The sequence below is a fragment of the Canis lupus genome, chromosome 11 (genome assembly GCF_011100685.1).
Source record: "Canis lupus familiaris isolate Mischka breed German Shepherd chromosome 11, alternate assembly UU_Cfam_GSD_1.0, whole genome shotgun sequence".
Classification (NCBI taxonomy): domain Eukaryota; kingdom Metazoa; phylum Chordata; class Mammalia; order Carnivora; family Canidae; genus Canis; species Canis lupus.
The window spans coordinates 26768726-26774754 of record NC_049232.1 but is presented as its reverse complement, the minus strand read 5'-3'; the positions used below and the strand labels follow the sequence as shown (position 1 = coordinate 26774754).

At 44.3% G+C, this 6029-nt stretch overlaps 1 non-coding gene across 1 annotated transcript; it reads right to left on the bottom strand.

Moving 5' to 3' along the window:
• Positions 1–3628: 3628 nt before the first annotated feature.
• Positions 3629–3735, bottom strand: LOC119874121. The gene has a single exon (XR_005367332.1). It is a non-coding gene; the product is annotated as a U6 spliceosomal RNA (small nuclear RNA).
• Between the last annotated feature and the right edge of the window lie 2294 nt (positions 3736–6029).

Below are 6029 nucleotides of genomic sequence, written 5' to 3'. Positions count from 1 at the left end.
AATGTTGACCTGAGACTAACTCCTTTTAGGAACTAAGACCCCAGGATACAAAGGTCCAGTTATTTTTTTTTTTAAGATTTTATTTATTTATTCATGAGACACAGAGAGAGAGATTGAGGCAGAGACACAGGCAGAGGCAGAAGTAGGCTCCGCGCAGGGAGCCCAACGTGGGACTCGATCCCGGGACTCCGGGATTACGCCCTGGGCCGAAGGTGGCCCTAAACCGCTGAGCCCCCCAGGCGTCCCCAAAGGTCCAGTTATAATTCAGTGTGGGAAATGCATTATGAAACTTGTGCAGAGGGTTATGGGAGCCTGTGGGCTTCGCAGAGGCAGGGAGCTGGGTCTTGGCAAAGGAATAGATTATCAGGTGGACAAGGGTTTCCAGGAGGTGAGCACAGCACGAAGGTGGGCAGATTCTGCCTGGTTCCCGTGAGGATAGAGTATATTCTTCGCTCGTCCTCCTTGCCTCCATCTCCCAGTTGAGCTTCTGCACCTCCTCCCAGGCCCCCGTTAGAGTCACTGACTACTAGAGCTGGAAGACATCTTGGTGATCTTGCAGGTCATCCCAGTCTTGCATTTTATATTTTAGGAAACAGAGACCCAGAGGGGGGAAGAAACTTGTATGAGGTCTCCCAGTGAATGAAGAACTCCATCAGATCTCAGAGTTTCCGACTCATCTCTGCTTGTATTTCCCAGTTCTATGTTGCCTCAACCTCAACTACTTTGGCCTCCATCCTCCAGGGGCTGGGTTTTGTTTTGTTTTGTATTTTTCTGGGTGAGGATAGAGAAGGGATTTTTTTTTTTTTTTACCTAACCCCCTGTTACCAAAAAATAATAATTACTATCCCTTATCAAACATTTCCTATGGGTCAGGCACAGTTCGAGGTGCGAGGGACATAAACTGAACAGTTTCCTCTTGCATGCAGCTCACATTCTAGGGTGGAGACAGAAGTTAAATAAATAAACGTGTCATGTGGTGTTACCTAACAGGTGCTAAGAAGAAAATTGAGGTTGAAAAGGGAGGGCGGTGAGTGTGCCTAGAAGGAGGCTGTTTTAGAGAGTTACCTATTGAAATGTATGCTCTCTAGATGTATCAGTTCCCTGTTGCTGCATAACAAATCACTCTAAAACTCAGAGGCCTATAACAGCAATAAATTATCATCTCAGGGATCCCTGGGTGGCTCAGTGGTTTAGCGCCTGCCTTCCTCCAAGGGCATGATCCTGGAGACCCGGGATTGAGTCCCACATCGGGCTCCCAGTAAAGAGCCTGCTTCTCCCTCTGCCTGTGTCTCTGCCTCTCTCTCTGTCTCTCATGAATAGATAAATAAAATCTTTATATAAAAAAAAATTATCATCTCAGATTTTCTGAGGGTCAAGAATTCAGAAGTGGCTTAACTGGGCCATTCTGGGCCATTCTGGCTCAGGATCTTTCACTTTTAAAATTTTTTTTTAGATTTTATTTATTCATGAGAGACACAGAGAGATGCAGAGACATTGCAGAGGGAGAAACAGGCTCCCTATGGGGAGCCCGATGCGGAACTCGATCCCAGGACCCCAGGGTAATACCCTGAGCTGAAGGCAGATACTTAACCAATGAGCCCACCCAGGTGTCCCACTCATGGTCTTTTTTTTTTTTTTTTTTAAGATTTTATTTATTTACTCATGAGAGACAGAGAGAGAGAGACAGAGAGAGAGAGAGAGAGAGAGAGAGAGAGAGGCAGAGACACAGGCAGAGGGAGAAGCAGGCCCCATGCAGGGAGCCCGACATGGGACTCGATTCCGGGTTTTCAGGATCACACCCCGGGCGGAAGGCAGTGCTAAACCGCTGAGCCACCCGGGCTGCTCACTCATGGTCTTTCTTGATGCTGTGGTCAAAATGTCAGACAGGACTGCAGTTGCCTGAAACCTTGACTGGGCCTGGAGGATTCTCTTCTTGGATGGTTCATTTACATGGCTGTTGGCTGGACATCTCAGTCGCTCACATATGGGTAGCCCTCCCCATAGGACTGTTTGAGTATCTTCGTGACATGGCAGCATGTGCATGATCTAAGAAAGAAAGCAAGGAGGAAGACACAATGCCTTTTTTTAAAAAAAAACTTTTTATTTAGGAATAATTTTAGATTTATAGACAAGTTACAAAGATAGTACAGAGAGTTCTTTTACATACTGCACTCAGCTTCCTCTGACATTAATATCTTATATAACCATGGTACATTTCTCAAAGTCAAGAGATTTAAGGTTGGTACATTACTATTAAATAAACTACAGACTTTATTCGGATTTCACTGTTCGGATTTCACCAGTTTTTCCATTAATGACTTTTCTGTTCCAGGATACAGTCCAGGAGATCACATTGTGGTTTAGTCATCATGTTTCTTTTAGTCTCCTGTGATCAACAATAATTTTCTACTCTTTCTTTTTCATAATCTTTTTTTTAAAGTTTTTATTTTAATTCCAGTTAGTTAACATACAATGTATGCTTAGTCTCAGGTATACAATACAGTGATTCAGCAATTCCATACTACATCCCCCAGTGCTCATCACAGGTATGCTCCTTAATCCCCCATGGCCTATTTCACTCATCCCCCCACCCATCCTCCCACTCACCTCTCCTCTGGTAACCATCAATTGGTTCTCTAGAATTGAGAGTCTGGTTTTTTTTGGTTTGTGTGTCTCTTTTTTTTCCCCCATTGCTTGTTTGTTTTGATCCTTAAATTCCACATATGAATGAAATCATATGATATTTCTTTTTGATGGACTTATTTCACTTAGCATTGTACTCTTTAGCTCCATCCTTGTTGCAAATGGCAAGATTTCATTCTTTGTTATGGCTGAGTAATATTCCATCATATATATAATGTGATACATATATTTTTAAAAGACTTTATTTATTTATTCATGAAAGACACACAGAGAGAGGCAGAGACATAGGCAGAGGGAGAAGCAGGCTCTCCCCACTGGGAGCTGGATGTGGGACTCGATCCCAGGACCTTGGGATCATGACCAGAGCCAAAGGCAGACACTCAATCCCTGGGCCACCCAGGTGTCCCTACACCACATCTTGTTTATCTCTTTATCAATTGATGGACACTTGGGCTGCTTCCATAATTTAGCTATTATAAATAATGTTGCTATAGGGGTGTATATATCCCTTTGAATTGGTGTTTTTGTTTTCTTTGGGTAAATACTCAGTCATTAGATTGCTGGATCCTAGGATAATTCTGTTTTTAACTTTTTGAGGAACCTCCATCTTATTTTCTAGAGTAGCTGCACCAATTTGCATTCCCACCAACAGTGAAAGGGAGTTCCCCTTTCTCCATATCCTTGCCAACACCTGTTGTTTCTTGTGTTGTTGATTTTAGCCATTTTGATAGGTGTAAGGTGTATTTTATTGTAGTTTTTTTTAAGACTTTATTTATTTATTTATGAGAGGCACAGAGAGAGAGAGAGAGAGAGAGAGAGGCAGAGACACAGGTGGAGGGAGAAGCAGGCTCCAAGCAGGGAGCTTAACGTGGGACTCGATCCCGGGTCTCCAGGATCACACCCTGTGCTGAAGGCAGCGCTAAACCACTGAGCCATCAGGGATGCCCTATTTTATTGTAGTTTTGATTTGCATTTCGCTGATGGTAAAAACATGGAACCCTTCATGAATGTGCATGTCCTTCTTGCACAAAGGCCATGCTAATCTTCTCTGTGTCATTCCAACTTTAGTATATGTGCTGCCAAAGCAAGCACTGTTTTTATAGTCTTGACAATTTTTTTTTAAATTTTTATTTATTTATGATAGTTACAGAGAGAGAGAGAGGCAGAGACACAGGCAGAGTGAGAAGCGGGCTCCATGCACCGGGAGCCCGACGTGGGATTCGATCCCGGGTCTCCAGGATCGTGCCCTGGGCCAAAGGCAGGCGCCAAACTGCTGCGCCACCCAGGGATCCCTAGTCTTGACAATTTTGAAGAATACTGATCAGGTATTATGTAGAATGTCCCTTAATTTGCGTTTGCCTGATGTTTTCTCATTGCCAGATTAAGGTAACCATAAAGCCTTTTATGACCTTGTCTTTGAAGTCACACACTGTTACTTTGATTGTATTCTTTTATTTAGGAAGTAGACACTAAGTCAACCCAACGTTCAAGAGGGTGGGGGGATTGGGTTCTACCTCTTGAAAGGAGGAGTATCAGAGATTCTATGGGCATATTTCAAAATCACCACAGGGGAGTCAAGGAAGGCCTTCTTGATACAGTGACATTTGAACAAAACTTGTATTAAGCAAGGGAACGAGCCACAGAGAGATTAAGAGAAAGCTTTCTAGGCACAAGGGACAGCCAGAAAGGGCCTGCGGCAGCAATGTGCACAACAGTGTTTAAGAAGTATGTCAAGAAGCCCATGTGGCTTACTAGAGACAGCAAAGGGAAGAGTGGTGAAGACCTCAGTGCAGAGTGCTGAGGAAGACCTCAGCAAAGAGGCATGAGGTCATTAAGTTTGAGGGCTGGGGTTAGGTAGGTAATGTAGGGCTTTGCGGGTCATAGTAAGGATTTGGATTTTATGCTGAGTGAAATGGGAAGCCATTGAAGGGTCCTGAGCAGAACAGTGACATGATTCTAAAAGGATCATTCTGGTTGCTGTGTGCATACACCGTAGATAGGAAGAGCAGAAAAAAAAAAGAAAAAAAAAAAAAAAAAAAAAAAAGGAAGAGCAGAAGTTGGGTATCAGATGAGAAAGAACTCTGTGTTCTTCCAGAAAGAGGCTCTTCCCATAAAACAGGAGAGAGATAATGTTTATTGCCTCAATCCCTAACTCAAGGTCCATTACAAGGATTAGAGAAGATAACATAGCTGGGGGGCCTGGCATACAGTAGGTGCTAAGCATATCAAAGTCTCAAGGAATAGCAGTCCCTTGAGGAAGAAAATGAGTACCTTCCACTGTCTGGAAGAAACTGAATTATCCACTGGAGCTTAGGTTCTTTTATGTCCAGCATGTGGCGTGGCCCTAGGGATACAAAGGAAAAACTGAGTTCTTGACTTTGAGGAGCTCAGAGTCTGGTGGGGTAGACATTGCTGCAAGAAATAATCCCAACTCAACTGGCCAAGTGCTACAACTGATTTGGGACAGGAAACTCTGGTGGGCCTAGGAGGAATGCCTGATTCGGGGAAAGTACCAAAGGACTCATTTGACACTCAACTTCCACCCTTGCCACCAATACTCTATTCATACAGAAGCCAGACACCAAACTCAGAGCTGTCTGAATCTCGAGGCCCACATTCCCAGCCACTCTGATACACTGCCAGCCCTTGGGAAGCATAGTCTTCCTACACTTACCCCCACAGTCTTGCCATTTATACCTTCAGAAGATGCTGCTATTCAATGGATTGAGGAGTTTTCAAAACCCTGAGAGAGGCAAAGCAAGGCTTATTATCCTCTGATTTATATTTACTGCAAGTTACATTAAATAGCACATACCGTGGGAGAGGAAATAGCTCTCTGTTGGGTATTGGATTCCTGTGGTCTCAAGGCTTTGGCAAGGCTTCTCTAGATAAGGATGTGGGAAGGTCAGTGCTATGGTTCTGAGACCTCCTCCCTCATAGGCCCACCAGCACTGGTTCAAAAACCCATAAAAAAAACCTCTATTTTATAGGGGGAGAAAAATGCCCTCTGCAGGGGGAAGGTTTTGGGACAAGACTGGACTTTCAGCAATGGAAGTTGGCCTCTGAAATCACCAATTGCAATTTCGTTGGATGAGCTCTCTCTCAAGAGAGGCATGGTAAAGAGCAGCAAGCAAGGAAGCAAAAAAGAACAAGAATGAGAGTGATGCAGAACTTAAGGATAGAATTAGTAGATACCGAACTGATCGTGGGACAGGAAGGGCGCAAGATCTGATGAAAGTGAAAAATAGGGGATCCCGGGGTGGCTCAGCGGTTTGGCGCCCAGGGCGCGATCCTGGAGCCCTGGGATTGAGTCCCACGTCGGGCTCCCGGCATGGAGCCTGCTTCTCCCTCTGGCTGTGTCTCTGCCCCTCTCTCTCTATTATGAA